Source organism: Engystomops pustulosus, chromosome 3 (assembly GCF_040894005.1).
Source record: "Engystomops pustulosus chromosome 3, aEngPut4.maternal, whole genome shotgun sequence".
NCBI lineage: Eukaryota > Metazoa > Chordata > Amphibia > Anura > Leptodactylidae > Engystomops > Engystomops pustulosus.
The window spans coordinates 199,729,361-199,747,328 of NC_092413.1; the positions used below are offsets into that span (position 1 = coordinate 199,729,361).

The 17,968-nt window shown below is 41.0% G+C and overlaps 1 long non-coding RNA gene across 1 annotated transcript; it reads right to left on the reverse strand.

Annotated features, from left to right (window-relative positions):
• Positions 1-271: 271 nt before the first annotated feature.
• LOC140122569 (uncharacterized) lies at positions 272-17,829 on the reverse strand. Its single transcript, XR_011854343.1, has 4 exons — positions 17,669-17,829; positions 13,709-13,856; positions 1,650-1,782; positions 272-1,576 (listed from the first exon to the last, which is right to left on the reverse strand). It is a non-coding gene; the product is annotated as an uncharacterized lncRNA (long non-coding RNA).
• Between the last annotated feature and the right edge of the window lie 139 nt (positions 17,830-17,968).

Below are 17,968 nucleotides of genomic sequence, written 5' to 3' on the forward strand. Positions count from 1 at the left end.
GCTACAATAATCAGCTATAACAGGTATCACAGGTGTATGTAATTAAGATTTATTGTTATTCCTGGTTATTATGACATTCCAACATTTTTAAAATCCAATTGTCACAGAGACCAAAAATATTTTGACTGGGGTTACAATGATAAAATATACATACAAACTCAACTTAAGAACAAACCTACAGAACCTATCTTGTATGTAACCCAGGGACTGCCTGTATATATATATATATATAAATAAATATATATTTTTTTTATATATATTACAGTCTAATTTGTTGTCCGTAAAATAATATTAAACCCTGATGAAAATGTCAATTTATCTATCACTTCACAGATACAAAATATTTTGTCGCTCAGTGTTGCAGTTGTCTGGGTAATGTGCCAGCAGCAGTTCTGTTAGTTGTCATACCGTCCTGTTCTCTGAACACCCTTATTTGCTCTCGGCACTACTGCACACGTATCCTGCCATTACAGTATGCACCCTTGTTTCCTCTGATTTGTGAAAACACAAAGTCCTTAACATCCTGTCACACTTCTGTTTTTTATCTCACTGAGGTTCTTTCTGGTAGCAACTATGGGGAAACAAATGGAAACCTTTGTGATGTTCAGAAACCAAGGGAATTATAGAGAAGAGGAAGAGTCCCCCATTCAGGATTCTTCGTAGAAACTGGATGTTTCATGCATTGAATATACAATACGTTCATTTCAGTAAGAGCTGTTCAGTGGTGATGGTACAAGGAATCGAATAACATCCCCCGTTTTATAACTTCATAAAATTTTAATCAGACATGACTTTAAACCAAAACTAAGCAAATTGTTAATCCAAAATGTAATCATCAACCATAAACCGATAACTAATGCTGGTGAGCAGAGGAACCTTACAAAATAATTAGTCATCCTTTTGTGTTCTTTCACCACACTTGGGCTTCATGCACACGACTGGTTGTAGCACACGGCCGGGTGCAGAAGAGGGTGGGGATGAGCACTCCCTAACCCTCCCCTTTCCATAGAAAGCTGATCGGCCGAGGCCGCATTCCAGCACAAGATTTGACATATCCTATCTTTTACAGCACTGTGTGCTCACCGCACCATGACTGGGTGCTATAGACCTCTATGGAGGCTGGTGCAGCCAGATCATGGCCACATACGGTCATGTGCATGTAGCCTTAGCCCCAGCATGGAGAACACTCAGAAAATTGTACTTAATAAAAACCATACAGAATACTATTCCATTATTCTTTGCACATTACCCTACAAAATACCCTGTCTTTTGAGGTTTGCTTATAGTGGTACTATATCACTACTCTTCGTTTGAGGGAGAAGTATGCCTACTTAGTGGTGGGTGGAAGCCAGCTCATGTTCCAGGATCAGTTTCCTTATCTACATGTTAAAGAACAGATGTATGGATGGCAACACCCTCCTCCACCATTGACCAGTCACTTGTCTGCATCACTCAGTTCTTTCTTTGTTATGTATAGTATGGTCTCCTGGTTCTACAATGCTTCTGTCTATCCACATAATTGAGTAGATATTTCCCTGTGGCGTGTCCCCAGTTCTTTTCATTGACATATACAAAACTAAAAAAAAAAAAAAGGGTTTCTTTAATTCATTCATGAAATTTGCACGAGTTACAAAGAAAAGGTGACTCACCTTCTGGATTGTGCCGCACTATTCCAGTCATCTCGTGTATTAGAAAATCAAAGGCTGGAACACACTGGATTCATTTGCAGGAAATTGGTTTACCCTTTGTCAAAGCTTGAACCGTTAATGACGACATTGTTTACTAAAAAACAAGAAGTAGTCATGTGACCATTCCTCCAGAGCTTATGTAACTTGTGTATGTTGGGGGTTGTTGAATACCATGGTGCATATTAGAACAGTGGTGTTTTATTCTAATATTCGGTGGCAGAGATGGGATAACGGGATAATTTTTTCTTATAACTTAAGACCTGTATTCTATGTGATGTTGCCAGTTTGTCAATGTTTTCAGTCGGTGTTACATTCCTTAGGTGGGTTTGCACTCAGGGAAAGATTTATTGTAAAATGAATTTTAAAGTACGTTTTCCTGAAGTCTTTGTAATCATTTTGATTTTACCCCATGCTTAAAGGGGTGTTCCCATTTCAACAAATTAAAGGAAACCTACCACTTAGAAATGGTAGTTCTAACACACAAATACACTTCACCAGCTCAGGATGAGCTGGTGCCGGAGCATATTTTCATTAATTAAAGAAACCCCCGATTGCTTAAGTAAAGTGTTTTATACCTTGTGTTACAACCCACCTTCGGCGCACCATATTACGGCTCGGCGCTGCATGCGCGCGACCATGCTTGTGGCTGATTCGGGAGAGCCGGTGCGCAACTTCACACGGGAAGTTGCACAGGCGCCAGTGTGCCCGAGAGCTCGGTGACGTCACCGGCTCTCCGGCACTTCCGAATCAGCCGCAAGCACAGTATATTGTAAAGTTGTATAACTTTTTATAATACAAACATTAGTTTGCTAAAATCGGAACACCCCTTTAAGTGGTAAGTGACGCAACCATGATCTGTTAAAGAGTAGAGCATGTTCTAGTTTTTCATGGATCAGTCATAGGGGTTAATTTATTGTGGCCTTTTTGGCATAAAAAAGGAACAAACCACAGGTAATCAGCTTTTTCTAAAGCATATAGATCAAGACCAGCATTAATAAGGAAAATACAGATTCCATACAGATGTAACTCGTCCGTCAAAAACATGTGAATAGCCACCATACACTCACCGGCCTCATGGACTCATGGCGGCAACTCAGTGCATTTAGGCTGCTGCGACATTCGGATGGTAGGGTCAGAATTTGGCGTCAACAACATGAAAGCATGGATCCATCCTGCCTTGTATCAACGGTTCAGGCTGGTTGTGGTGGTGTCATGGTGTGGGGAATATTTTCTTGGCACTCTTTGGGCCCCTTGGTACCAATTGAGCATCGTTGCAACGCCACAGCCTACCTGAGTATTGTTGCTGACCATGTCCATCCCTTTATGACCACAATGTACCCAACATCTGATGGCTACTTTCAGCAGGATAATGCGCCATGTCATAAAGCTGGAATCATCTCAGACTGGTTTCTTGAACATGACAATGAGGTCACTGTACTCAAGTGGCCTCCACAGTCACCAGATCTCAATCCAATAGAGCATCTTTGGGATGTGGTGGAACGGGAGATTCGCATCATGGATGTGCAGCCGACAAATCTGCGGCAGCTGTGTGATGCCATCATGTCAATATGGACCAAAATCTCAGAGGAGCTTCCAGCACCTTGTTGAATCTATGCCACGAAGAATTGAGGCAGTTCTGAAGGCAAAAGGGGGTCCAACCCGTTACTAGCATGGTGTACATAATAAAGTGGCCGGTGAGTGTATAACACTTTTGTTTGGAGATGAGATGGAGATTTTGATTTCAACACGACTACCTTTATAGAGTTACATTACAATACTCATTGGGGCAGATTTATCGGAAGTGTCTTAATGTATGACAGGCCTCAGCTAGATGATACAGTTTTATACTGCACTTCTCTGCAGTCCCTCTGACTTTGGACTTTATACATAAGACGACTGCTTCAAACAGCAAGATTTCTATTTATTACATTATTTTTATTCCATTCCCTTATAAAAATGGCTGGACCATTATACAAGTTCCCTCTTGTGTCACCCCCTTCATCCTCATAGACTGTAAGATCAGGGCCTTCAATCCTATTGCTTCATATCACTGTTATTGCTCTCTAATGTCTTATTTTATTTGTATATGTTCCCCAGAAACTGTAGAGCTCTACGGAATATAATGGCGCTATATAAATAAAGATTATTGTTATTATTATTATTATTATTAAAGACCTTCTGGACTCAAGTTGAGATATCAACCTGCTAAATTTAGTTATGTTAGGACTACATCTATAGAGATTTGTGGTACACTGTTACAGATCAGTTCACCATATACTGCAATACTATATTATTACCGTATACCATAGGAGCAAACAGACCAAACTTTTGTTCAAAGTTCAGCCAAACTCCAGGAATCTGAAGTCCTCTCATTACTACTGTCTAATGTTTGCTTTTTCCACTCTCGGCATTCATTTCCTGGCTCCATGTTCTGGCATGTCTCTATACTGACATATATATTTATGTTTTATAAACTCTGTATTCTAGGTTGTCCTAGTCACACATTTTCAATTGTTTCCAAACAGGTCTTACTAGTACACGTTACGTCAGTAGGTGCCGGAGTCTGGCCGGAAACTCTCTAAACTTTTGTAAGTGATGTAGTTTTCTGGCTTTGTACTAATAAAATCAATACAGGCTATCACATTTTTTTAAACTTTTTTTTGCCTCATGAAGATGCTTGCTTTCCGAAAGATATATTAAGTACGGATGCTATTTTTTTATTTTTTTGTTACAATTTCAAAGAAATATTCAATACAATCAGAAAAAAAGGTCCCACCAGTACAAAAAGGGCAAAGAAATGACATGGTGGGTAACCACAGGAAAAACTAAAATAGTTACAGGAAATAGAAGAAAAAAAAATAACAATGCTTAAAGGAGTTTTTCAAATGTAATTATTGATGGCCTAGCCTTAGAATCAGTCATCAATAGTCCTGACATGCTGACACCTTGCCCCAACACCAAATAAACAGTGCACAGAGCCAGAAACAATGGGCTGCTTGTCCCTGTTTCAATGTCACCTCCAAGGAGCAATTGTTGACGGCCTATCCAGAGAGAGGCTATTAGCAGTCATGTTAGCCCATATGCTGTGGGTAGGGGCTAACTTACTGATCGCTGGGGTTCTCAGTGATGGAACCCCCACAGATCACAAGATCATCATACCCCAAGATGAAGAGAGCAGCTGGTTGTGTAGTTTGGGACACGTAGGGGCACAAATCGCAATGCACCCGCTACTTAAATACCTGTGCAAGCATTTTTCCCATTGAAAATAGGGCACAATCTGAAAAAAGTGGGCCGCAAAGCCTTAGTTAATGTGCCCCATAGGGTGTGTTTGCAGTTGGGTTTGTGTAATTACAGTGGCTAATATGTTGAAAGACATGGGCAGTGAGCCCAATTTTGTAGCGTGTGACTACTGCAGTGTTAGATACTGTAGGATGTTCCTTCATTTCAAAACATTTTTACAATGTTAGTTCCTGGCCTACCGCTGCTTTTAAACATATTTTATTATATAGTGATTACTGTACACATATCGCAGGGAATAGCTATGGAAACTATGAATTATGTGACTTGTACACAGCAATATAGTTCAGCCTTATAATAATAATAAGTAGGTGTTCACCGTATAAACTTGAGATCTCCAGGGTGTATATCATGTATGTTACAGTCTTACTCAAGCCACCTACATGTAGAGGGAAAAGAGAAAAAAACACTTTCTAAAAAGTAATAAATAATAAGCAATATTTCCAACTACAAGGAAATATCTGTCTTTTGGCCAAGCATCTCTGTGCTTCTAGTAAGGTTCTTTTATCATGTAAAATTCTTCACATTCTACGTTCTCTTCTCACACCAGTTTCTGTAAGAAAACAAAGCTGCTTTGTTCTCATATTTCTGAAATGTTTTCTGTTAATCTACTGAATTTTACTAATGCATGAGAGATGAATAAGTATCTCATCTTATCTTATTAAGGTTATTATATAAAGTTTATACTTAATTGATATTGATATTTTATTTTATATTATTGTGATTTTATAAAACATAGGAAAATTGTTCCCCTAGACAGAAACCTCCACCACGTGTCATGAGTATATTATTCTCAGTAGTGGATTATATCAAGGGAGGCCCCAAATCACCCATCAGACTTTATACTGAGAAGGACTTTCACCCTCATGCATCTGTTCCTGCTCTCAATACACATGTTCACAAGAGCCATTTTAGGACCTTCAAAGGTCCTTCAAAGGTTCTGAAACTGTAGATTGAAAGCAGACAGGAGGGACACATCCTCCATTCCCCAAGAAGCTGATTCTAGTACCAGATGTAGGAAGTGATTTCCAGACTTGTAGGGGTTATAATATTCATACAGCCCAGGACCCAGTGCAGTCTTAACCCCTTAACGCCAAGGCCCTTTTTCATTTTTTGCGTTTTCATTTTTCAAAAATCTATAACTTTTTAATTTTTTTATTCATAGTGCTGTACGAGGGCTTGTTTTCTGCATAACAAATTACACTTCATAGTGACGGCATTTAATATTTCATGTCGTGTACTGGGAAGAGGGAAAAAATTTCCAAATGCAGTGAAATCTTGCCTCATGGCAGATCGGCCCTGGTTACTGGTACCGTAGAAATGATTGGATGCTTGCAAATGACGTGTTGGGTGGAGCCCCTTTAAGTGTTTTACACTGCACTTTCTGCATATTTCTAGAATAGCCTTCACCCACAGAGCTCTCTTAGGCTGGCGGCACATGTGACATTTTGAACCCGTTTTTGGGCCGTTAAGTTTTTGTCAGTTTTCCCCCAATTATGATAATTGTTAAGTCAAAAACAGGATGGAGCTGCTGCAGCATTAGGCAATCTGCAATGGGAACTACTTCACTAAGGGTGGTGACACACATGGCGTTTTGAACATGTTTTTAAAAAGTCAGTCAAAAAATGGATGCGCTTTCAAAACGCATGCATTTTTTAACAGACTGCTTAAAAACGGGTTCAAAACGCAACACGTGCCACCAACCTTAGTAAATTTCCTATAAAAATAGATCTCTGTGTCCTCCAAGATCCAGTGTCGGCTAAGAGACAAGCCCTTTTTTTATTTCTTTTTGTTTTAGAACTTCTACAGCAAGGAAGTCAAACTCATTTTCACGGGGGCCACATCAGCCTCGCAATTGCCATAAAGTGGCCGAATGTAATTGTATAACCTGAGGCACGTGGTACATTTCAAAACACAATCCTATTTCAATAGGTGATCGCAGGAAGAGTCTGTGCATTATGAAAAGCAACCAAAGAGCAATAGCCACATGGGATGCTGCCTCACAGATGGCATGACCAGTATGTGTCCTCACAGCAGCCACAGTGCCCCTCACCCCCCCCCCCCAGCAGCTACAGTGCCCATCGTCCCCCCCAAGCAACCACAGTGCCCCTCATCCCCCCCAGCAGCTACAGTGCCCCTCATTCCCCCCCAGCAGCCACAGTGCCCCTCATTCCCTCTCCCAGCAGCCATAGTGCCCCTCATTCCTCCCCAACAGCCACGGTGCCGCTCATTTCCCCCCAAAGCAGTCACAGTACCCCTTACCCAAAGCTGCCAAAATCGCCCCCTCAACCTCCCAAGCCGCCACAGTGCCCCCTCACCCCCTCTGAAGCCGACACATGTGATGACGGCACATTACATGTGCCAGCTTTGGAGTCGGCGCGTACAACGGGCGCACACAGGCGCTAAGATGAAGAGGACAACTGCAGCATAGGGGCATGGAGCCAGAGCCGGGCCAAATAACACAAGGCCGCAGGCATCCATGATCTACAAGGAGTTGTTTTTGTAAGAGTTACAACCATGTGACCATCTGCCAAGCACAACAACTTCATACATTCAGCAAGACTACATATGACTTTGATGTGACACAATGTTGTCAAAACAAGTGGAAGATAGAAGATTTTCTTGTCACAATGATACAGTAGTGAAAATTCCCAGATAAAAAAGCAAGATATTTTTTCATTTTTTTTAATAGTGACTATGAAAATAATCCAGAATAAAAAAAGCTTAAAGTGAAAATGTCACCAGATTTTACCCCATTAAACTACTTGCCTCCTCAGGTAGGGGATTAAAAGTCCTATCTAGAATCTGCTCATTTATGTGAATTTTCACCTGTTTACCTATAAATCACCTCTAAAGTCATGTGAAAATGAGAAGAGTTGTATTTGTCTGAGATGAGTCAAGTTTATATGCTACAGAGGGATTGTCACTTTAGACACTCTTACGTTCAATTCTGTAGCACCTACAAACATGCCTTTGGTGTCATATTAAAGATAAGAATCTTATCTTTCAGACTGCATTAGGACTGTGGTTCTCTGATCGACCAGATATACAGGCTACTAAACATCACTGGAAATGCAAGCTGCAAATAAAAATGTAGCCTACATAACCACAAGTTTGCTACAGTCTAAAAGATTAGATTTTGAATTGAAATAACAGGCATGATCCCTACCCCTCATAGACAGTATATACAAGCAGGACCCCTCTCATGTTCAGTATGTACAGGCAGGACCCCCATAGAGAGTTTATGCAAGCAGTGCCCCCCTCCACCTTCATAGGTGGTATATACATGGAGGACTCCTCCTGAATAGTTTACATAGGCAGCACCCTCATAGATAGAGTATATATAGACCGTTCCCTATAGGTAGCAATACAGGTCCCTTGTATAAAAAAAATTAAATAAAACTAATATTTACCTCAACCTCCAGCTCCATTGCTGTAATTAATTCTGTACTACCTTTGATTTGCTGCCCCCCTCAGGAGTTTGCAATCTTCCGCCTGAGGCGGGATGTAAATGGCATTGTGGTAGATGTGACCCTGGACTTTACCAAGCTGATATTGAAGATCCATTCTATGAACATGTTATCAATATTCTCGGATTGTAAAAAGCTGTGTTGCAGCTTAGCAGCATGATCACCATCGAAAAATAATGATAGTGACCTGCTTTATCATTTCTCTGCTGAAGTTGAGGGAATACTTCAAGCTACACGGAACCAGCTCCCAGATCCACATAGACTCATGATCAGACTTCATGCTGTGAGGAAGTTGTTTACGGTTTTGCTAAATGGCATCTTAATATTTTTTTATTTTTATGCCAGAAACTAAAATTCTGGATCTCAAGCAATAAGGAGAGGTTTGTGTCTCGTGGCAGGGCCGATACAGAACATGAAGTTACTAGTACACAATAATGCTGATTGTCCATTTCCCACAAGGACTTTCTAAATACCTTCCTTATCTTGTACCGACTAGGAGTTTCAAAGTGACTTTTTTTCTCAATAGATGCTGAAAAATTCAGGATTATGCTGGTTCTGTTGAGAGAGATAGCGAATCTTTATACAATTGGTGTTGTGACCTTGCTTTTGAAAATCTATCTGGAAAGAGGCATTGAATACTCATTATTTTGTTCATAACATATAATATAAATAAGAGGTTCTGTCACTAACAAATAAAAACAGCAATTTACTTTTTTTTTGTTCAAATTTTACCATGGGGTTTACATATAGTGATACTTTTAAAGCCCAGGTTGTTATTGTGATACTCACGGGGGGGTGGATTATATAAAAAGAAAAAGTATAGGTTCCATCACGTCCCCTGGCTTTCAGCTCCGGAGTAGGCAGGATCGATCGGGCACCTTCTTCTAAGAATCTAAGTGATGTAGTTCTGCCTATGTGCTGTGTAGAAGCAACTGTCAACTCTTTCAGCACAGGATAGATCGCGGTAGCGTGCCCAGGACTGAAGGGCCGGCAGCAAGGAAAGGAAGAAAGAAGGCGGAGAAGAGACTGATGGATCACCAATCAAGAATGGGACAGTGTTGGATAATTCCTAATAAAGGTAAGTTAGAAGAATTTTGACATTCCTGCCCCTCACCAATGCTTAATTTTTATATTAAAGTGGCCAACCCCTTTAATGTTTTGCTAACTAAGAACACAAACTACCAGGTTCCATTAAGTGCATAGTATTAAAAAGTGTTGAACAAAATGCAACCGAGACACAATTATGTTGCCCGGAATTAACAAATACATGTGCAAGCTCAAAAGATGCTTTTTTTATATGCAAAACTGGTCGTAGACACAAAGATACAGGGTCAGCTCCAGGTTTCAGTAGGCCCCTGGGTGACAGAGCCTCAGTGGGCCCCTTTGAAGTGAACTCATGTGGCCGCATTAAAAATTCAGAAACTAAAACAGTCTCCTGTTCCCTAAAATATTCCCTAGTTTATCATCCCAAACAGTCCCCTCATTATTATTTTATATAAGCCCCCCTCACACCCTGTAGATACATTAGATACAGCCCCCCTGTCCCCCATGAATTTCTTATGTACAGCCTTATGTGGCCCCCCACCCCCAGCAGCTCTGGGCCCAGGCACCTGCCCAGGTATGGCTGGCCCTGCAAAAATATATATGCAAAAAAATGTGCTGAAACCCCAAACTCGGCTTATACTCGAGTAAAAAAAATATAGGTTTTTGTGGTAAAATTAGGGGCCTCGGCTTATACTTGGGTCGGCTTATACTCGAGTATATATGGTATATCTGCCCCAATATGTTCCTTACAGTTTTCTAGATCTCTGCGGCCTGTCATTCTATGGAAAGCTTCTATGGTTACTACGAGTGGACAGAAATCTGTCCATGGCCACACAGGTGCACGGTTCGTTATATCAGAGAGAATACCCCTTTAATAATAAGTAAAGTGTAATTGGAAAGTATATTGGAAAATTGTATAACTTTTTATCACAAAAACAATAACAATAATTTGATGAAATGGGAACAACCCTTTAAGTGTAATGTATTCTACTAAATAATATTTCTACTAAATGACAGGAAACCTATAAAACCCTGCCTTAGCCTATATTCACACTGCCGTTGCCCGCCCACCCGTACCGTAGCGGGCAATGGCAGTGCACGGGGAGAGGAAGTAATGGCACACGGCGCCGTACTACGGAGAAAGATAGGACATGTCCTATCTTTTTCCGGGGTACGGTGCCGCACGTGTGCTGCACCGTACCGCTCCCGTAGGGCGCCGTGCGCCCTTTGCCGTCTATGGGGGACATACTGTATATCGGCCGTATATACGTCCCCCATACGGTAGTGTGAATGTAGCCTTAGGCAGAGTCTAATAGGCATATGCTCATGACAGACGTGGGATCCTTTATTTTATTCCAGTCTATCACTATGCACTAAGCACAGCACCCCATTATCATGATGAGGGGAACAAAGATATAACCTCGTCTCTGAATACTTATAGATGGTGGTGGTAAGAACATGAAAATGAATTGATGTGGATACTGGCCAAGCTTTGTGCTACTATTTGTACTAAACTAGCAAGACGACGGCTGTGTTTGCTAGACGACCATCTGTGGGAGCCGGGACCATAGAGTTTCTGTATAGTGTTGGCTGCCGACAAGGGAAGAGCAGGACGTCTGCTACTCTAGTACTAAAAGAACATGGACTTCATCCAATATGTGCTGTTACATAATATATTGATTTAGAAATATTATCACAGTGACAAGTCCTGAAGCATAACCATTTTTCTGATGAAACTGGAGGTTGGCTTTAAGCTATGAGAATCCCGGAACCGGCTCCCGGATCCAGGTAGATTTGTAATTAGTCTTCAGGCAACAATGTTATTGCTTTATGATGTTTACTCCTTTATTAAAAGGAACAATAAATAATTTTCCCAAAGGTTGTATTTTTGTATGTATTAAAGGGGCTTTGTTGGTAATGAAATGTATCCTCGTTCTACAGGATAGGGGCTTTGTCTCATTCCTGGGGGTCTATCGGCTTGAAATTTTGGATGTCTATCTCAGAGTTCCATTCCTGTGCAGCACTCGGATACTTATCCTCATGATAGTTTGGGTCCCAGTGGTTGGAATCCCAGCAATCAGACCCATCACAAAGAATTATTAATAGATGTACGTTGTTAAATTACCTAATATCCTGTCCCCCGCACTAACATGCACACAATATTACAGAAAACATGAAGGGAAATGTCCAACCCCTTTAAGAACTAAAACATTGGACATGTTCAAATCCAACACTTGCCATCCAGGAAGAGTTGAACCCCCCATATACATTACATAGCTTGGTTATCTTGCCAAATTCGGAGAGCTTGGCAGACACTCATGTACTGTATACGGTCCATTTAAATTTACCAAATCAGCGGGGGCATTTGTTATTGGTTTTACGACAGTTTTTTGGCGACCAGGTTTTTTTTGTTGCTGCATCCTGTGCTCAATGGGGCACATTTACTAAGGTTCTTGCACCAGTTTTCTGTCGGACTTTGCACATTCTTTTCAGTGCAAACTGTTTGCACAGGTATTTCAGAAGTTTCCGAGACACATTTGTATTGCATGTGACCCTTTTGTGGCGCGGCTGCACTATTCTTCATGCAATACAAATTTCTGCACTGTAGGGTGCGTCCCGGTGGTCAGTCAGACCGTGCACCACTTTTATCATGCAAAGTCCGACAGAAGTGTGACGCACGCCCCATGTTAAAGGTGCACCAAAAAAAAGTTGCTGCACTCTGTCGGAGCAGACTGCCCCACACTACACAGGGAAACTGCTCATAGTACAGACTGCGCTGTTTTTAAAGCCGGGGCAATATTTATTATATGGCACCACCACAATTTTGCTTCTTTTCTGACACTCACAACTTTTTTAGTCGCTCAATTTGAGCACGGCTCCTCAATGCAAAATTAGACCAACAAAAAGCGAGTCTTCCGACTCCTAAACCGCTTCATGATTGTGGTTTGATATTTCTGACGCTCATTTGTTCATCTTGTGGTGCAAATCACTGCCAAAATCAGGCACCAAAAAAAAACAAAAAAACCTAAATATAACTATTTAACAAGTTAAGAATACAAAAGTAGGCAGCACTCCAGGGCGTACGGTGAAAAAAACTTCTTTTATTCCATGCTAAAAAGATACATCATAGTGCAGCAACGTTTCAGCTCCAAAGAGCCTTTTTCAAGCTGAAAGCTTTCGAGCTTGAAAAAGGCTCTTTGCAGCTGAAACGTTGCTGCACTATGATGTATCTTTTTAGCATGGAATAAAAGAAGTTTTTTTCACCGTACGCCCTGGAGTGCTGCCTACTTTCGTATTCTTATCTTGGAAGGACTTGAGGCCTAGTCCTACAGAGCTTGCACCCACCACAAGCCAATTTTCTCGTGTGCTGTTTGGACTTTCCTAACGTATTTAACAAGTTAACAATCTGTACAATCACATCCAAGTCATATGTCTGACAACAAAGGGCAGATAATGCAGTCTGTTTCCAAGGGCAACCAGTAGAATTATTTTTTCATTATTGCAAATATAAAAACAGTGTAAAATGCAAAACTTGAGTCAGTCTTGGTGCGGTGTACGTGGCAAGTAACAACTTAGTTTCTGGTCACCTGATCACAAGAGAAGTTCTATTTATTTATTTGTTCTTTAAAGAATTTTGGAACCGTTAAAAAAAAATGAAACGGGAACTGGAACAACCCCTTTAAGTGTTAAACTGTTAAATCTTGTTAGCAGCGGAATCACACTTCGCTATCCTCCTTTTATATCTGTGGACCGAGTAGAATAAAATTTCTGTCATTCAGATCTTCAAGTCTCTGATGCTCATGCGGATTTCACACGGCTGCTTTGATGCATTCAGAACAACTTTGCCGATTTCAAGGAATATATTTTTTCCAGGCCTGAGATCAAAGCCCTGCTAACAAGTATGGTAGGTTACAGTGTAAGGAATTCTTCAAAGACCCCGCTCCGGATTGTTTTTGTATCTACAACTTGTTATCACAGGGAAGCCGCTCTCTGCGGTGCTAGAACAACAGCGTTACCCAAGCATTAACCAAAAGTAGACAGCAAATTATCATTATATCTTTAATTCATCCGATGCCCAGGCAGATTCTTGAGATAAGAAGAAAAATCGGCCTGTTTTCAGTGGAGTAGAAGTAGCCAGACGAGAGGCGCCAGCGTATCTTTGTGCCAAAGCAAAACAATGTGGAATATAAAACAACAGCTATGAAAGACCTGATTAAACGCCTTACAGACCCATCCTGAGACAGCGGCCCGAGTGCAGACCTCCGGGATTTCACTGCAGAATGGGACAAGACCTTTGGGGATTTTTATATTTTCTTTGCTTGCCGGAATAATTTTCCTCAAAATGACAGTGGCCCGTCTGAGAAATGTCAAAACACAGACATATTTTCTCAGGCCAGATAAAACAAAACAGACACTCAAGACAAAGCACAAAAAAGTAGCAGACTTTTATACCCTCTCAAATGGGATCCACAGGGACTGACCCTCCAAAGTACCTGATGGTCCTATAACAGGCCAAGGCGTCAACCCAGTATTGGACAAAAGGTCCGGCATAGGGCAACCCATTTCGGGGCTACTTTAGTCTATTTCATAGAGGTTGATGGATGTTAATAATTTTATTTGGTGACTCCAAAAAGCGGAAGAATTGGAATGGTTGTGATCTGTGTGTTAAGGTTATTAAGCCCTTTAGGACGCCACCGGCTTAATGCACGGCTATATCTTTCCAAATATGACATGTGTCACTTTGTCATAGCTCGGAGATAGTGGATCCTCTGGATGATGACGTAAGCCGACACCTGGGACCTGAGTCTAAGTGGTACTTGTTGCGGTGTAGAACCACCAGGTCATTCCACAGGAGCGACTTTGTCCACGTTGGCGGCCAAGGCGAAGTACAGAATTGTAAGGCAAACTCGTGGTTGGGGACAGGCAGCACGGGATCTGAGTAGGGGGCGTAGCGGAAGGTCAGGACAGGCAGCACGGGATCAGGGTCAATAACTTGAAACTACAAGCACCCAGGAGGTGGGGACGCGGGCGCTGGGGAGCCAGGACCGGAGCAGGAACACTGAGGTGAGTGAACCTGGGGGGAACGGGCAGCACAAACAGGGGCACGGGTGCACCTGGGACATGGGTCGCAGGAGCACCCTTGACACACTATATGGTTCTGACTTTTGAACACTTACTAAAGTAATTTTGAGATTGTTTTTTCACAACACGTTATACTTCACATTAGTGGTAAATTTGGTTTTATATGTTAGGGTTTATTTATGAAAATAAACAAAAATTTGGCCATATTCATAATTCTAAATCAGCTCCTTTTCAGACATAGATTTACTATCCAAATAAGTTACACACTTACATTTCCTATATCTCTGCTTTTTTATTCTTTTTAAGATGTCTTTTCATTTTATGATGTTACATGGCTTACAAATTGTACATCGGTTTTCCAGATTTTCAAGGATATTTTCGAATTCACTTTTTTGGGTATAATTTTTGTTTATAATGAGCCATGAAATATATTTGGGCAGATGTATTATCGTATCTGCGCCAAAAAAATTAAGTGATTTTAAGTTTTTTTGGACGCAGAATTGTTGCAGATCATTTATAATGAGTTTGCACCAGAAAGAACAGATGTTTCCAACTCCTCCAGGTTATTTTGGCGCAAGTGGGCGTGGCCTAACTTTTCCACAGTATCCGTCACATTTATGTGTATTTTGTCGGCATTTTTTGGCACACAATAGACCAGGAGAAAAATGGTCAAAGAGCAAAATTAAGACGCAGTCCAGGTAATATTTTGGTGCACATCTCATTGATGTCAGCCTTTTTAATGCGCATGACTGATTAGTTCCGTCTACCCATTAATTACTAACAGCTGTGTGCTACTATAAAACATCGGGCTGTGCTTATCGGAGACTGCTCTCGGGCTTGCGTCAGAATTCGTAAATCCCCCCCCATTATGTTACAAGACCCCCATGATTAACCCGATTTTCAAATCTGCACCCCTCAAACTATTAAAAACTGCTTTTCTGACCCTGCTTGGTGACCCTTTAAGAGCTTTGTAATAATTGACACAAAATGGAGATGAAATTTAGAACGGTCTATTTTTGTCTGTAATTCATTCCTCTAAAATTTACACATTCACAAAAGATAAAAAGAGAAAACCCAGCTTAAAATTTGTTATGCAATTTCTCCCGAGTACAGACATCCCCCCCACATGTGGACTTACTTGTTGCAAAAATGATGGACTTTTGTGAGCTATAAAATATTGGTTTGCTGTTATTATGGCCATGTGAGGGTCTATTTTTTGCGTGAAGAGATGCATTTTTCAATGATGTTATTTGGGGTTGCTATTACGTATTGCACCAATGATTTAATATAGACTTATCAGTAGGAGCTAGTAAGCTTGTGAAAATTGGAATGGGGACTCAACTACAACATGACAATTTACAGAGCATGTTTCAAAAAGTTTTAGACAGGGCACACTGTCATGTCACAACAATAGATGTAATTAGAGATGGGCGAATTTGCTGAAATTCGGTTTAATCACCGAATTTGAAAAAAAAAAAAATAGTTCGACCTGAATCGAATCATGATGAATCACATTTTTAAAAAAAATGGTATTTCCTGGGTGCAGAGAGCCTGTAGGGAGTTGTAGAACGTTGTGCCATGCTCAAATATGCATAGGGAGCGTGTTTTGGTCTTCAAACAATACTGTGTTTTAGTATGACACGCACATGACAGCCGCGACTCTTAGAATCGCTTCACTCTTCACTTCCATGTGCACTTACAAAGGCCAACTTCCCCAAATAAGCCAAGCGGGAACGCAGCCTGACAAGGTAACTTCTGTGCCAGCTCGAAAGGACCGAGCTGAGGGCCAAGATCCTACTATAACATCTAAGAGTGCACTCTTTTTACACTGACATCAGATGATTCCATAGATTACGACAGAACCTGTCGTGTTAAACGCGGATACATGTAGAACCCCCCCAAAAGAGTGCAGAGGATGTCGGTAGTAATTCTGCATTGACGTCACAATCATTTTGCCCTTCATTTCATCCATCAGTGTCCGCTTTCAAACGGTCAATAATCCATCAGTATTGCTAAAGCCAAAAACAAACAGAAGTTGATCCAGAACAGAGATGACCAGAAAATACGATATTTGCATGTCCTCTGTGTTCTGTATCCACTCCTGCTTTTGGATATCAATCCTGAAGCTTTTCATTCCTTCCTACAGATGAAATGAAGGGGAAAATCAAACATAGTGGCAACGTCATAGAGTGATGGAGGGTGAAATCAGCATTATGGAAATCACAGGGTGTTCCAGGGAGACAGCGGTCAGTTGGCAGCAGCATGTGTAGGATCTAGAGTGACACAATGACAAATTATCGAGGTGGCGGATAGGTGGTAGGCCGCAGAATGACAGAGTGCAGAGGTGGCGGCAGCAGCAGGAGCCCACAGAGTGTCACAATGACAAAGTTCAGGATAATACACACAGTGATGTCACAGTGCATGGATAATACATGTAGTGATGTCACAGTGCAGGGATAATACATGCAGTGATGTCACAGTACAGGGATAATACACACAGTGATGTCTCAGTGCAGGGAAAATACATACAGTGATGTCACAGTACAGGGATAATACAGTGATGTCACAGTACAGGGATAATGCAGTGATGTCACAGTACAGGGATAATACACAGTGATGTCACAGTACAGTGTAATACATGCAGTGATGTCACAGTACAGGGATAATACATGCAGTGATGTCACAGTACATGGATAGTACGTGCAGAGATGTCACAGTACAGGGATCATAAACACAGCAATGTCACAGTACAGGGATAATACACACAGTGATGTCACAGTGCAGAGATAATACACACAGTGATGTTACAGTACAGAGATAATACACACAGTGATGTCAAAGTTCAAGGATAATACACATAAAGTATAAACTCAATATAGACATGATATGAAGGTGTAATAGTTGGGACAAGATTTATAAATGTGAAAAAATATGGTAATTGAGGGAAATGAACTATAAAACTGATAACTCAGTTTCAAATAAGTAACGGGAAGCATCTGCAAAGTTTCTTTGTATCAATTCTAAATTCTAACTACCATATAAAATGCCCCAGAAAGGTGAACTACACTATAAAATCACTCATTATACCTTTGAAATCCCTGTAGAACATCCCTTTACAACTATCAGAACTCCTTTTTCACAGCCAACGTGTTCATCGGAAACATTCCCCGCACAGCTGCAGCGGACGTGTGTCTGGAATTTTAATGTCCATCTTGTTTCCAGGGAGTGAACGTGCATCACAGGAGGAAACCCAATGATTCAGGAAGTAATTTTACATCACTGGCCCTGAGATAGGGAAAATTTAAAAAAAAGTTATAAAATAAAACATGGTCCGGTATTTGCCACAATGTGTCATGCAATATTTCATATTTTAAACTTATGAGTTCA